Source organism: Callithrix jacchus, chromosome 12, assembly GCF_049354715.1.
Source record: "Callithrix jacchus isolate 240 chromosome 12, calJac240_pri, whole genome shotgun sequence".
Taxonomy (NCBI): domain Eukaryota; kingdom Metazoa; phylum Chordata; class Mammalia; order Primates; family Cebidae; genus Callithrix; species Callithrix jacchus.
In genome coordinates, this window is record NC_133513.1 from 45961439 (window position 1) to 45977433 (window position 15995).

General features: G+C 42.8%; 1 pseudogene across 1 annotated transcript in view; it reads left to right on the plus strand.

Annotated features, from left to right (window-relative positions):
* Positions 1–3412: 3412 nt before the first annotated feature.
* The window catches only part of LOC100412967 (serine-rich coiled-coil domain-containing protein 2-like), a 59361-nt pseudogene continuing 46778 nt past the window's right edge, over positions 3413–15995 (plus strand). The window contains exon 1 of the transcript XR_013524860.1: positions 3413–3590. The product of XR_013524860.1 is annotated as a serine-rich coiled-coil domain-containing protein 2-like (transcript). The remainder of the gene's footprint in view (positions 3591–15995) is intronic.

Genomic DNA, 15995 nt, shown 5'->3' on the forward strand with positions numbered 1-15995 from the left:
ATTAGGAAAGTACACCAAAATGCTACTGTTAGTCTGCTAAGTATGTACATGTATTAGAATTATGGGAATGTTTTTTCTACCCTCTTTTTCTTTTTTGAAACAAGGTCTTGCTCTGTCACTCAGGCAGGAGTGCAGTGGCGTGATCATAGCTCACTGTAGTCTCAGCATCCTGGGCTCAAGAAAACTTACTGCATCAGTCTTATGAATAGCCAGAACTACAGGCATATGCCACTAAGCCTGGGTAACTTTTCTTTTCATAGACGAGGTCTTTATGTTGCTCAAGCTGATCTTGAATTCGTAAGCTTAAGCGATCCTCCCGCCTCAGCCCTCAAAGTGTTGAGGTTACAGTCATGAGCCACCACGCCTGGCATTCGTTTTTTTTTTTTTTTTTTTTTTTTTTCAGATTCTGTATTTGTCTAGTTGACATCCATTAATCACAAAGCCAAACTAATGGTCAAAGTTGTTTATACCTCTCCTGCAATCTAGCTTCTGTCAGTGTGTAAAAATCATTTTGCAAGCCTTCCAACCAAACCCACTTCCATAGTTCGAACAACTCTCTCTATGTAACTCTATCACACCAAGCCAATATTTCCCTTTTCCTAACTCACCCAAGGCTAGGTACCAGACTACTAGAGACAACCCTAATGGCCCAGAGCTCACTGACATTACTTAAACCAGCTAATCCCAAGCTTTTTCCCCTTCCTTGTCTTGCCTTTCCACCAGAAATCAATTAAAGTTCTGTCCTTTCCCCTCACTTCTGCTCTTGCCTCCTGACCAAACCTGGTGCTTCTCCATGTGCCCCTGTGTGGAGAGGCACACTCCCAGCCCCTGAGAAATGTAGGTAATACAATTCTTCTTTCAATGTATTGACACCCCTGAGTCATTTTAGTCATCTCTGTACATTAAAATTCTGTACATTTGGAATCTAATGGCTAATAGAAATAGAATTCATGTCACATGGTAACAACCAAGGAAATGAGAACATTGAGATAAAGGCAAAACAGGAATAGGGAAAATTAGATGAAGCTGGGAAATACTCGTGTGCAGCAAGCACCCAGTAAGCCTTCTAACTTTGTGGAGGAGGAAGGGAAGGGTGACTGAGTATGTCACAACTGCCACAGATAAAAGAACACACGATTACCTCAAGTAATCAGGCAATCAATCACAAGACAACAACCTAGCAGTTTAGAGGAGCATAGCTCTTCCTGGTTTTGGGAATTGAGAGAGATTTCTTTCCCTCATCATCATATGGAGGGAGGCTTGATAATGTAGCATCCCTGATTCCCAAGGATAAGCTGTGGGGAGCCCTTTCTTGAACGATCTTTCAATTTAGCTGGTGGCATAAACCCCAAAGCACATTTTCATAACTGCATCTCTCGAACGATGTTCTTGAGGGGTGTGTTGAAGAGTTCCATCTGGTGCTTGCTTTTCTTTTCTTTCTTTTTTTTTTTTTTGAGACAGAGTCTCGCTCTGTTGCCCATGCTGGAGTGCACTGGGGCAATCTCGACTCACTACAACCTCTATCTCCAGGGTTCAAGTGATTCTCCTATCTCAGCCTCCTGAGTGACTGGGATTACAGGCACGTGTCACCTGCCTGGCTAATCTCTGTAGCAGTGAAGTGGAAGTTCTGCCCAGGATTTTGTTAACACGTAGTCAGCAACTTCCCCATTTAAAAACTGCCCCTGTTTTTCTGTTTGCCTCTTTCTGCCTCTCTATCTCAGCTTATTGCTTACTAGCTAAAAACCTTAAGGAAAACTGCTGTGTCGTCTGAAACCTGCTGTGTTGTCTAAAGTTCTGAATTACTTCCCCTGCCCCTTCACCTATAGAAACTGTGTACTTTTCATAGCTGGGGTCCAGACTTTTGGGTGTGAACCCTTCTGGGCCTGCCCACGTAATAAAGTGTGTTCCTTTGTTCCCTTGAGTGCTGCTTGAATTTCTTGTCAGGTAAAATTTTCCACAACAGTAGAAACGGGGTTTCGCCATGTTGGTCAGGCTGGACTCGAACTCCTGATCTGCCCGCCTCAGCCTCCCAAATTGCTGGTATTACAAGCATGAGCCACCGCTCCTAGCCTGGTATTTGCTTTTCTAATCCCATTTAATCCAAAGAGAAATTGCACAGCGCTTAGACGTCTTTCTCAACATTTTGAGCAGGCACATTTTTGTCCAATCAAATCTTTTAAGGACTGATATTTAAAAGACATTATTTTCTAAATATAAAGATATATTATTAAATGAAATGTGCTCATACAAATCAGGCATTCCCTCTGCTTTTCCCATTTGAGTATCACTGATCTGCAGACATGAAAGAACTTTTATTTTTCAAGCAGTTCTCCTGAAATGTTATTTATTGCAATTGAGCTGTTGGGGCGGACAAGGATTTAAGAGAACTGCAAGTCTACAACCAGGTAAGGGCAGCTCCAGCGCTTTAAACAGCCGGCCAGGCCCGCAAGGTTTCCAGGCTGAGGGCTCTCAGGGGCAGGGCTGGCCATGGTCGAGGAAGAAAAGAGGGGAAGAGATGGCCTCTGGGAGATGAACACCCCAAAGGACCTGGTTTCTGGCAAAGGAAACCACATCGGCCAGGAGCGGTGGCTCACGCCTGTAATTCCAGCACTTTGGGAGGGCAAGGTGGGAGGATGGCTTGAGCCTAGGAGTTTGAGACCAGCCTGTGAGACCACTTCCCCGTCTCTAAAAAGAAAATATAAAAATTAGCTGTGTATTTAGGTCAATATGTGATAGTTTATTTTGACCAGTGTGGTCTTAGATGTAATTATTTCGTAGGCGTGGAGATGCACGCCTGAGGCGAGAGGATCGCTTGAGCCCAGAAGGCTGCAGTAAGCTGTGACAGCGCCACCGAACTCCAACCTAGGTGATAGAGGGAGACTCTGTCTCAAAAAAAAAAAAGAAAGAAAGAAAAAAGAAAACCAGATCAGCATTTGAGGTGCCCCTTCCCCTCAGCCTTAGCAAGATCCTGTGTTTTGAAGCGGAAGGCAGGTGCGTGGTTCAGTCAGGCCCAATGCTCAGAACGCTCCTCACTTTTCACATCCTGGAGAAGGAGCTGTCAGGTTTGACCACGGTCGAGAAGCAAATGTAGTCCAAGGGACGGCTAGAGGTGAGGTCGACTGCAAGACTGCGCGGGCTGAGCAGAAACCTGAGTCAGGAGGCAGCCAAGCAAGGTCAGTGGAGGGGGCGGGGCCCGAAGTGGGGCGGAGCTTGGGAAAGTCTGGTGCGAGGACGGGGCAGGGCCAGAGGTGGGCTGAGGCCGGATCGTGCGGTGGGGGCGAGCTCCGTAGCCCATTGAGGCTCGCGCCTGCGTACCTGTACGCGGCGGGGCGGGGCTGCGCGCGCGCGTTTCGCGGACCCTGGAGGGCGGAGTCCAGGCCGCCGCCCGCAGAGGGAGGGGCGCGGCGGCTTCGGAGTCCCGCGCTCTTGCAGACCGCGGACGCGATGCTGGGAGCTGCGGCTCCGGCGGCGGGGACGGCAGAGATGTGATGGGCGGCCCTAGCTTCACCGTCCCTCCCTCCTCGGGCCCGCAGGTCGCTGAGCGGCCTGCTGCAGGGCCTCGGCATAGGAGGCAGAGCGACCTCTACACGGTGAGAGCGGGTCTCAGGGCGGGAGTCGGGCCCGGGGTGGCCGGGGGCAGCCCAGGACTAGGCGCGGAGTCCCGGGCGGGACGGAGGCCCGGACTCCCGGGCTGAGGTGGTGGCGCCCTCCTGTCCCCCGGCCTCCAGGGTGAGCCTCTCTAGCTCCCCTCGGACGCGGGGCGGGCTCGGACCCGGGAGACGGAGAACGCCCTCCCTGCAGCTGTAACTGCTTGGGGCCTCGGGTCGCGGGAGCCGGGGTCTTTGAGTGGAAATCAGGGCGCGGCTGAGGTACTCAGTGATTTCAGAGCCTGGTAGCTTGTGAGGGTGGATGAGGAAAGTACCGGGGCGCCCCGAAGGAGTGGGATTTTTTTTTTTTTTTAAATTAATTGCAGGGCTAAATCAAAGACACACCTAAAACACAGCCTGAGGTGAAACTTTGGCGGGGCACACCGTTGCGTAGGTTCAGATCTTCTCTCTTCTCTTTAGACATGTATTTTCATACATTTTATTTTTACTGCATCTACTTTCTTACGAAAGTAAAAGGAGGAATGAAAGGACTCCTTCGTGGTGGCCCTTGGTGGCGAACCTTAAGTTTTCATTTCAATAATTGCATATTCATGTGTGTGGCCTCCGCTGCCAATGAGGCTGGCTGCTCCCAGACTAGGCCTTAGCGGGGTGGAAATGACTGATGCAAGGACTCTGTGGTCTCAGATTAGAGTGTTGGTTGCTCACTCCTATAGATGAGAAATTGAGCTTTAAGCTTTTCAAAATGGCCATATGAAAGGCATTCCTTTGGCTGGGCGTAGTGGCTCACACCTGTAATCCGAGCACTTTGGAGGCTAAGGCAGGCGGATCACCTGAGGTCGGGAGTTCACGACCAACCTGACCAACAGGGTGAAACACCGTCTTAAAATGGAAAAGGAAGGAAGGAAGGAAGGAAGGAAGGGAGGGAGGGAGGGAGGGTGGGAAGGGAGGGAGGGACATTCCTTTTTTACCGGCGCATTAAAATATCGCAGAGCCTATAAATTTGGCCAGTGTTTTTAGAGCATCCTCTTTTAGGCTAGAGACTTTAGAAATGGCAGCTACTCTTTAACAAAAAGGAACTTAAGATGCTCTCCTGCAAAAGATAGGTGCAAAACATCTTATCCGTCATCAGTATGTGATAACGATGTAAATATTCCTGAGTGTTATCCCAGCACTTTGGGAGGCCGAGGCGGGTGGCTCACGAGGTCAAGAGATCCGAGACCATCCTGGTCAACATGGTGAAACCCCGTCTCTACTAAAAATACAAAAATTAGCTGGGCATGGTGGCGCGTGCCTGTAATCCCAGCTACTCAGGAGGCTGAAGCAGGAGAATTGCCTGAACCCAGGAGGCGGAGGTGGCAGTGAACCGAGATCGCGCCATTGCACTCCAACCTGGGTAACAAGAGAGAAACTGTCGGAAAAAAAAAAAAAAAAAAAAAAAAAATTCCTGAGTGTTTGCCTGAAATCAGTGTTCTTTCTCTTGGACTTCATTACTGTTTGCTTCTCTTAATTTATGAAAACTGTTTACTGTTATTTTTTGTTTTCGTTTGTGTTCTCAACACATTGGGTTCAAATAATCTTCAGGTTAAAAATGCACACTTTGTTGAACCTTTTAGCCATAATTCATACTGTGGTACTTCAGCATCGTATTAATAAGTCATAGTTAAGAAGGCGCTAGAAGCCATCCCGAAAGCAAGCAAAGTCTCCATTAAGAAATCTGTAAAAATTCTGCCTTTCCGCATTCAGACCCGCGTTTTTGTTGCTGTGACTCAACTCCTTTGACTGTATGGTGGAAGAAAGGACTTTGAATCCATATTTAGAAGTCCTTCAGTGACTCCATGGTCTATATCGATGAAATTCAAAGTCCTTCATGTTAGTGGTATTTGTCAAGATTCTAGTGTCATCTTCTACCATTATGCCTGCCCTCTCCGTGTAAGACTGCTTGCAGTTCTCTGAAGATGACATCTTCCTCTGTGGTTTTTCAGTATTCCTTTGTTGAGAATTCTCTACTTAGTAAACAACTTGCCCTTGAAGACCTTACTAAAGTGTTATCTCTGAGGCTTGTCTAGACAGCTCATCCCTCTTGTCTTAACTTGTACATTCTGCAGTTAGTATTTGATAACTGGTAGTTAATGATTTGTTTGTATGTCTGCCTCCACCAGGTTTTTGGGCTTCTTAGTTTTTTGTTTTTTTCTGAGAGGGTGTCTCTTACTGTTGCCCAGGCCAGAGTGCAATGGCTTTAATCTTGACTGACTGCAACCTCTGCCTCCCGGATTCACGAGATTCTCCCGCCTCAGCCTCCCCGGTAGCTGGGATTACAGTTGCACACCACTACCACGCCCGGCTAATTGTTTGGTATTTTTAGTAGAGGTGGGGTTTCGTTATGTTGGTCAGAGTAGCCTTGAACCCCTGACCTGGTGATTCACCTGCCTTGGCTTCCCAAAGTGCTGGGATTAGAGGCCTGAGCCACTGTGCCCAGCCTGGTTTTAGGGCTTCTTAAGGCAACAGAACTTTGCAACTCTAACACAATGTGGTGCAAATATGCTCAAAACTATTTACTCAATGCGTTTTTAACAAATAATCCAAGTCTTGAATATAGCTATAAGATAGATGAAATATGTTAGACCATTGCGTTCAGCATCAGATAATTTAAAAAAGAAGAATGCACAAGGTTGTTTTAAATATCCAAGAATGAAGCAAAATTGTTGCTGGTTAGGAATGAAATCCCAGTTCTGTTTTTAAAATTCACTTTATGACACAGGAATTTAAGGGCATGACGAATAAGGACTGCTGTTTCATTGGTCCTACAACTTTATTTTGAGGTGCAGTAATGTGCCCAGAGTCATGCAGGTAGAAAGAGAAGGCAAGGATTACAGTCCAGGTTTGACCATCTTTGTATTTCACTCTTGCTCCCAGTCTCCTAATTCTAAATTTTAATTGTTTTACAATTCTAATGGGGGTTGTGAGTGAATTGGAGGTGTACTGAATAAAGGGTCTAATAAATTAATAGAATATTGAACTTGAAAGAATTTACAGATTATTTGGTTTAACTTTAAAAATTTTAGCATTAAACAGCTCCAGCCTGAAAAGACAAATAACTTGTTTGGGATTGCTTAGGCTCACCTATGTCTCATATCTCCTGACCCTGTGATTGTGCATTTTTCACTACTCCATGGTGCTTTGGGGTGAAATCAAGGAGTTGCTAGTTTTTTTTTTTTCAGAGGAAGTGCAAATTTGCTAACACGTTATCCCTCTTTGAACCCATAGCCGCCACTCCTAGGGACTTAGAACCCTTGTGGCTGAGAAACATGATAATTCATTTGGGGATATAAGAAACCTAACGTTCACTATTCCACTTAGCCAGATAGTTTTAACATCAGTGCTTGGGGCCCTCTCTCCAGATGCCCATAACAAGTGGCTTCTGATCACCATGTAGAGATCTCACATATAATTAAGTTTTGGTGGTAAAATGAGATTTTAATATAAGAAGGTTGCAGCTGGCTAATAGCATGGCTAAAATTACTTATGTGGCTTGTCTCTGAGAAGAGTCTATCTTACTCCTATGTGATAGGATTTTGGGGGAAAAAGTGGTTGATTGTGACTGCCTCTAAAAAGTCAGTTTTGAAATGTGTACTTAGTGGTATGGGCCTGACCAATTCCAAAAGGCTTTTTATCTTACAACTTAATGGTCAAAGAAATTTTAAGAATCAAAACAAACTTTTAATTTTTCTTCTTATCTCCTGTCATATCTAAGTGATTTTAAATGATAAAGCATAAATGTGATGCTGAATGTTTGCTTTCATATTTGATGTTTCATTTTTGCTGTAGTTTTTATACCTTTAGATGATTATACAGTGTTACAGTGACTTATTTCTTAGTAATTGCACATCTAGATTTCTTACTATTTTGCAGGTAATGCAGTTAGTGTATAGTTCCTCATTTTGCTTCTTTCCTTTAAACTAAAGGCCTAGGAGCAGGATTACAAGTCAGAGGGTATGAAGGTTTTGTTAATTTTGAAAAATGTATCAGATTTACTTCTAAAAGATACTGATTTACACTGACTCCAGTAGAGTTTGGTTGACTAGTTTTATCATACTTTATAGGTTTTTGCTTTTAAAAGTTTATTTTTTAAAAACAAGGATAAAGTTACTTGCAGTCTAACGTCATAGTCCATAGTAGAAAAGCAAATGCAGTATTCTTCCAGTTTTATTTTCTCCTTTATTTGTCCATCATCCATAAGTTTATTGAAATCTTCTCACCAATTTTCATTAGCACTAGTATCATAAATATATTAATCTCTTGAAAAATATTTCTGATCTGTTTTTCCTTATTATAGGCTTTGTATGTTTTATATTATTAAATTTATATTATTATATATTTATTTTAAAGTCAGTATGACTGGGTGCAGTGACTCATGCCTGTAATTGCAGCACTTTGGGAGGCTGAGGTGGGAGACTCGCTTGAGCCTAGGAGTTTGAGACCAGCCTGGGCAACATAGTGAGACCCAATCTCTATTTAAAAAGAGAAAAAGATAGAAGAAAAAAGTCAGTGTGGGCCGGGCACGGTGGCTCAAGTCTGTAATCCCAGCACTTTGGGAGGCCGAGGCAGACGGATCACAAGGTCAAGAGATCTAAACCATCCTGGCCAACATGGTGAAACCCCGTATCTACTAAAAATACAAAAATTAGCTGAGCGTGGTGGCGTGCTACTCGGGAGGCTGAGGCAGGAAAATTGCTTGAACCCGGGAGGCGGAGGTTTGCAGTGAGCTGAGATTGTGCCGCAGCACTCCAGCCTGGTGCCTGGAGACAGAGTGAGACTCTTGTCTCAAAAAAAAGAAAAAAAAGAAAAAAGTCAGTGATTTTTGTCTTTTGATTGTGTTATCTGAGAACGAATGTCATGCTCCTGCCTGATGCATTTTTTTTTCCTTAAGCTTCTAGAGTTCATTTGGTTATGTATATATGTTTAGAAAGTTAATATGCAGTTTAGGTCAAATTTCATTTATGTGTATTTTATGTTATAGAAAACTACATTATTATGTTTTCATTCTTTTTTTCTCAACTTAAATAGCAAAACAAAACAAAATAACCCAACTTTTTTTAAAAAATAGGTACTTATTTTTTAATAATTGATGGTGAACTTTTGATAAACTAAAATTTTATGACAGCCGTGTATTGGTTAATTGAAATTTTTGTCTGTTCAAGATTAACCAGAGGATTGTCTTTAACTCTTGTTGTTAATTATTCTAAAAGATGTGAAAGAAAAGCTTAGTAATCTGCTCCTATTGGAGAGTAGGCCATTCTAGGTAGATGAGACAGCACAGGATAATAGTTTACCTTGAGTGCTGGGTTTTGTCCTGGTTCCTGGCATTGAGTTTCTTACATAGTCCTCAGCAACCCTAGAAGATAGGTTCTTTTAGTATGCTCATTTTGTTGATATGAAAATTTAGAGACCATAACCTGCCAAAGATAACATAGGTCGTGAGCATTGGAAGTGGAACTCAGCCTGCTTTTAAAAGATGCTATTTGATGCCAAGGATTTGGACTTCATTTCTTAGACATTGGAAAGATTAGGTGTTGCAAAGCAAGGGGATGATATGGTATGTTATCTCTTTTGGGGAGATTGCTCATGTGACAAAGTGGCTATATATTGAATTATGTTTATAATAGGAAGTGGTTGAAATAGTCATGTGAGAAATGAAGCCTAAACTTTGAGGTGGAAGTGGAGATCAGGGGATGTTTTGGAAAGATACAGGATTTAGTAACTGATCTATAAGAGACTGGGAAGGCAGATAGTTGATTTGGAAGACATAGAATGGGGTAATGACAGATGAATATGTGCTCCTAGCCCTTTGTTATAGTTCTTTCACAGCACTGACTGTGATGTATTGTACCTATTCTAGTGACACATCTGTCTCCCCCACTGGATTGTGTGCTTGTCAAGGATAGGGACTGGGTAGAGGAATGAGTGACTATAGGATGAGATAATAGAGAAAGACATCAAGAGACTGAACTGGGAAACACCAAAAAAATCACCAAAATGAAAGAGTGAGTGGAGGAAGAGGAGCTCTAGAATGTGACAGCTGTCAGGGAGGATGGGGAAAGAGCCATCAGGGAGGGAGCAGAGGGGAGGAAAGTATTAGCAGAGATGTGAGCATGTAGAATGCTGCCACCTCAGGCTACAAACAGTTGTGGTTGATGTGGCCTGCTGTCATAAGCTGATGAGTGGTTGTATGGGGTGACTTTGTCTTTCCTTTGTTACAGACCGCTCCCCCTCTGGCCCCCAAGCCAAGCTTTCTCTGAGTATCTGATTGCTTTCTTCCTCTCTGGCTTCTGATTTCTGCTTGCTACAGGTGCTGATGCTGGGATGTGATTCAACCTATTGAGATTAACCAATGAGAACAATCCTTTCTTTTTAAGTGAATTGACCAGTCACAGTATGTGAGATGTAATCTCTGAGTTTTTAGCTCTTCTCTGCTGAGTTGATTGCATTGGAATGTTGTAGAGTTACTTCTCTACCTTTAAAGACTTCTGATTGGTTACATTACGGTTTGGAGCCATTGGGAAGCCAGAGGATTCTTAAAGGTTGGATCCATGAGCACTGAAGTTTTTCATCTGTTTCCTTTTTCATGTTGATCAGTAGCTTAGTTTGAATGTGGTTGGATCATCTTTGAAGACTGTCGGTTTTAAAAATGCCACAGATTATTCCAAATAATTAAGAATCTCTCTGTTTTCTTTGTACTTTGTAGTTATTTGAGACATAGGGGCTTGTTTTACATTTTCTTGGTCAGTTCCTAACTTCATGTGTCTATTTTTCAATGAGTTACTTGGTAAAGGAATTTGCTCTTGATTTTTTTCTACATCCATTTGCTTCTGGCCATCCTTACCCTCTGTTCTCTGCCTTTTCTGATTTTCATCTACCTGGTTTCTGGACTTGGTAAGAACAGTAGGAAGGTGAAAACTGAAAGTGTGAGTGAAGCTCCTTCCTTCCCTTTGTTATGATAGTCATTACTGCTCTCCTCCCTGCCATCACTGCTTTCAGCTGTTCACTTTGGCAGGGTCTCCTACCCTGTATGTTGAGGTCTATGTGTGGGAATAGAAATGCAAGGCATGGCTCTTTAGCTGAGGAATGATGGGCATCTCAGAGTTTTGTTCCTTTTGTGATCTCTGTTTTGGTGCCTTGGTATTGAAAAGCCAGCTCTGTGACATCTTGTATCTGAGCAAATGTTTTCTGTTCCCTGGCATTCTATTTCTCTCTCTCTCTCTCTCTTTTTTTTATTGAGACAGGGTCTGACTTTGTCACGGTAGTGTCATCATGGCTCACTGCAGCCTTGACCTCCTGGGCTCTAGCTATCCTCCTGCCTTGGCTTCCTGAGTAGCTGGGACTACAGGCATGTACTACCATGCCTGGCTAATTTTTAAAAATTTTCGTAGAGACAGGGTCTCCCAATGTTTCTCAGGCTGGGCTCAAATATTCAGGAAATATTTAGGTGATATTTCTTTTCAAGGGTGGGGAGGCAGGAATAGCCATCTTTTTGTTTTGTTTTGTTTTTATAAAAAGTTTCCTGAAGTATATTTTTCTCAGTTTATGAATAGTATGGCTTGTCAACCTTTATTTATTATTGGTAGCAGCTAGAGTTGTAGACTTGGCCGTTGTTGTGGACTTGCTTTTCTTTTCTTTTTTTTGAGGCGGTGTCTACTCTGTCGCCCAGGCTGGAGTGCATTGGTGCGATCTCGGCTCACCGCAACCTCCACCTCCCAGTTTCAGGTGATTCTCCTGCCTCAGCCTTCCAAGTAGCTGGGACTACAGGTGTGCTTCACCATGCCCGGCTAATATTTTGTATTTTTTTAGTAGAGACAGGTGTTTTGCCATATTGTCCAGGCACTTCTCAAACTCCTGATCTTGGGATCCGCCTGCCTTGACTTTCCAAAGTATTGGGATTCCAGGTGTGAGTCACTGTGCCCAGCCTTGTGGCCTTTCTTGAAGTCCTGTTTTTCGAGGACTTAGAAATGTTCTACACTCTAAATTTCTTCAATCCTGGCTTAGAGAACAGATCTTCAGTCTGGATTTTTCTCATTCATTTATTCAAGAAATGTATTCTAAACACTTGCTAGGAATAATTCAGTGAACAAGACAGTTTTCTGCCTTTGTGGAGCTTACATTCTAATAACAAGATACAGAAGATAAAAAAGTATATGTGTGATATGTTGGCTACTATATCCCTGTCGGAAAAATAAAGCATGATAAGGTGAAAAGAGCATGTGAGGGGGATGCTGCTGTTTTATCTAAGGTGGTTAGGGAAGGCTGTAAAAAAAAACTAGCATTTGAGCAGAGATCTTGGAGAAGTGAAAATGTGGTCTATGCAGATATTTAAGAGAGAGAGTACTTGATGAAGAAAGAAATGAAATGCAAAGATCCTGTGGCTGAAGCTTGTTTGACCTGTTCTAGAAGTGGCAAGTAGGCCAGTGGAGGTCTTGAGGGGAAATGATTGGTAGAAGATGAGGTCAGAGAGGTGGGTTGAGTTGGGGGAGATGTCTGATCATATATTCCATTATCCAAGTGGAGAGATTGTATAGAGAGCTGAGTATGCATGAGTCTGCATTTCACAGCAGAGGTCTGGGTTAGAGATATATAAATTTCTAGTTATTCGAGAGACAGTATTTAATGCCACTAGAAGGGATTAAAATAATTTAGGGAGTGAATATGGCTGGAGAAGTCCCACAGGTTAGCCTTAGGATCCTGTAATGTATTCAGAGGGAAAGAAACTAGCAAAGAAGACCAAGAAGCACCACCCACATGAAGAAGGAAGAGAATTAAGACTGAGTGGTATCAATGAAGCCAAGTGAAATGTTCCAAGAAGGAGCGAGTAGGTAACCAAGTGTGTCAGATGCTATTAGATTGAGGACTAAGATGCAGCAATATGAAAATCACTGGCGACCTTAAGTTGTTTCTGGTTTAGTGGTGGAAGTGAAGACTTGATTGGAGTGGGATTAAGAGAGTATTGGGGGAAATGAATTGTAGACTGTTGGGATAGACATTTTTTTTCAGGGTGTTGTTTATAAAGTGAAGCTCAAATCCAGGGTGGTAGCTGGGGGGAATAGCCAGTTGTCAAGGAATTCTTTTTTTAAAGATAGGTGCTTTTTTCCTTTTTTTTTTTTTTTTTTTTTTGTATTCGTATATATACATACTGTAAATCAAAAAGTATCTGAGACAGGTCTCAGTCAATTTAGAAGTTTATTTTGCCAAGGTTAAGGATGTATGCCAGGGAGACAGGTTTGTGTCTTTCTCCAAAGATGATTTTGAGCTTCATTATTTAAATGGAAAAAGCAGGTTGGAGGGGCAAGAGAGAGGAAATGATCCCATTACTGAATCCACACATTGCAAAAGAAAAGGAGCAGGTAGGGGAATAGTCAGTTATGTATTTGTCTAGCGCTCTAAACTGGTGCTTTACATAAGATATGGTGAACACCGAGTAGGCTACTCTTGGACATATTTAACTTTTTATCTGTAGCTATCAGCTTAGAAACAAAAGGAAAGGGGCTGGGCTTGGTGGGAGGCGGAGGCAGGTGAATCACCTGAGGTCAGGAGTTTGAGATCAGCATGATCAACATACTGAAACCCCATCTCTACTAAAAATACGAAATGAGCTGGGCATGGTAGTGTATGCCTGTAATCCCAGCTACTTAGGAAGCTGAGGCAGGAGAATCTATTGAACCCTGGAGGCAGAGTTTGCAGTGAGTGGAGATCAGGTCATTGCACTCCAGCCTGGGTAAGGAGAGAAACTCCATCTCAAAAACAAACACACAAGAACAAAAGGAAAGGCAGCTTCTTCTGTGACTTAGCTTTCAGCTTACTTGTTTTTTTCTTTTGGCATAGTGAAATTAGCGTTCTAATTTTTTACTTTCACAATACAAGTATATATAATTAACAAAATGATTCAACAGAGAAATACAGGATCTATTTCTTTGAAACATAAATTAATTGTATCTTAATCTGTGCACCCAAGGTCCATCATCATCATGTATATGTCTTTACATGTAATTTCTCTCTTTCTTTCAAATGAAGATCATGGCCCCTGGGGAGAGATGTTGAACACTTGACCCCCACTTACTGTCTAGTAGGTGGAGTGGGTGAATTTTTATCAATATAAAAACTGTTGTTTTTATCTATGATTAACAAAGGTTTTTTATGAATTAATAGAAAATGAATTAAATAGCCATATGTGTGGTAACTTTTTCTCTGATGATTATTCTTAGAAGTCTTATGCAGTGCTTGCTTTGTAGTAGCCTCTAAATTTTGATTTAGCAACCTGTTTGTTATAGTAGTTTTACCTTTTTAAAAATAAAAATTAAATTGAAGAACACATGAGCAACTTTTCCACAGAATTTTTTTTTGAGTTGGTGTCTTGTTCTGTTGCCGAGGCTGGAGTGCAGTGGCATGATTTTGGCTCACTGTAACCTCCTCCTCCTGGGTTCAAGCAATTCTCTGCCTGAGCCTCCTGAGTAGCTGGGATTACAGGTACCTGACGCTTTATCCAGCTAATTTTTGTATTTTTAGTAGAGATGGGGTTTGACTGTCTTGGCCAGGCTGGTCTTGAACTCCTGACCTCATGATCAACCCACCTCAACCTCCCAAAGTGCTGGGATTACAGGCATGACCCAGCACGCCTGGCCTTCCAGGGAAATTTTGATGGCTACCCTTCTTCACCACCCCTTTCTTTTTTTTCAAATATACCTGACCGAATTTTACTATAATTGTTTATGATTATGGAGTTGATGTTTGAGATGAGTTCAGAAACTACGTTGAAAGCACATATTACAGTCATAACACTTTATAACACTCTTTTAGTGGTTCATTTATGTTTGAGTAACTAGCAGTCAATATTTAGTGCTGGAGCATCATTGCAGTTGCTTCTAAACCCTCTTCATTGCTCTTTCTCCAGATTTTCTTACCTTAGCCTCTGATCCATGCTCCTGACTTGGATTTCTGAAACTCAGATCTGACCAGTTCTGATTTTGCTAAAAAGTCATCTGTGGCTCTCTATTCATTGCAGAAGTTAGGTGTTTTTTTTTTTTTTTTTTTTTTTTGAGACAGAGTTTCACTATTGTTACCAAGGCTGGAGTGCAATGGCGCGATCTCGGCTCACCGCAACCTCTGCCTCCTGGGTTCAGGCAATTCTCCTGCCTCAGCCTCCCGAGTAGCTGGGATTACAGGCACGCGCCACTATGCCCAGCTAATTTTTTTGTATCTTTAGTAGAGACGGGGTTTCACTATATTGACCAGGATGGTCTCGATCTCTTGACCTCGTGATCCACCCGCCTCGGCCTCCCAAAGTGCTGGGATTACAGGCTTGAGCCACCGCGCCTGGCCGTTAGTTTTCTTTTTTTGACTCTTTACTCACCTTTTGCCTGCACATGCTTCAGGGGATCTGGATTGCTCCCTAGGATATCTTGCTATGTTGACTAGGCTGGTCTTGAACTCCTAGAGTCAAGCAATTTTCCCACCTTGGGAAAAGTGCTGAGATTACAGGTTTGAGCCACCGTGCCCTGCCTCCCTAAGGGAATCTAATGTTTCTTTCCTATGGTAAGAAACATCATGTAAGAAATGTGTTATTTCTTTCCATAGGACTATAGAATAAAGACCAGATTTTTTGTTAGCATACAGGTAGTCCTCCAAGAGGAGGTCCCATGATAATGAGAAATACTTAGACCTCTCTTTGCTTTTGCACATACCATTCCTTCGTTATTATTTATTTTATTGAGATGGAGTTTTGCTCTTGTCGCCTAGACTGGAGTGCAATGGTGTGATCTCAGCTTACCACAATATCTGCCTCCTGAGTTCAAGCAATTCTCCTGCCTGAGACCCCTGAGTAGCTGGGATTACAGGCATGTGCCACCATGCCCAGCTAATTTTGTATTTTTAGTAGAGATGGTGTTTCTCCATGTTGGTCAGGCTGGTTTTGAACTCTCGACCTCAGGTGATCCTCCCACTTTGGCCTCCCAAAGTGCTGAAATTATAGGCGTGAGCCATCATGCCCGGCCACTATTCCTTTTTTTTTTTTTTTTAAATAGAATACCATTTATCTTCTTATTAAATCACTTTATCTTTTGTTTGTTTGTTTTTTTAAGATGGAGTTTCACTCTTGTTGCCCAGGCTGGAGTGCAAAGGCGAGATCTTGGCTCATTGCAACCTCCGCCTCCCCAGCCACCTAAGTAGCTGGGATTACAGGTGCATGCCACCATGCCTGGCTTGTATTTTTAGTAGAGATGGGCTTTCACCATGTTGCCCAGTTGACCAGACTGGTCTTGAACTCCTGATTTCAGGTGATTCACCCGCCTCAGCCTCCCAACATTTTGGGATTACAGGTGTGAGCCACTGCGCCTAGCCATCACT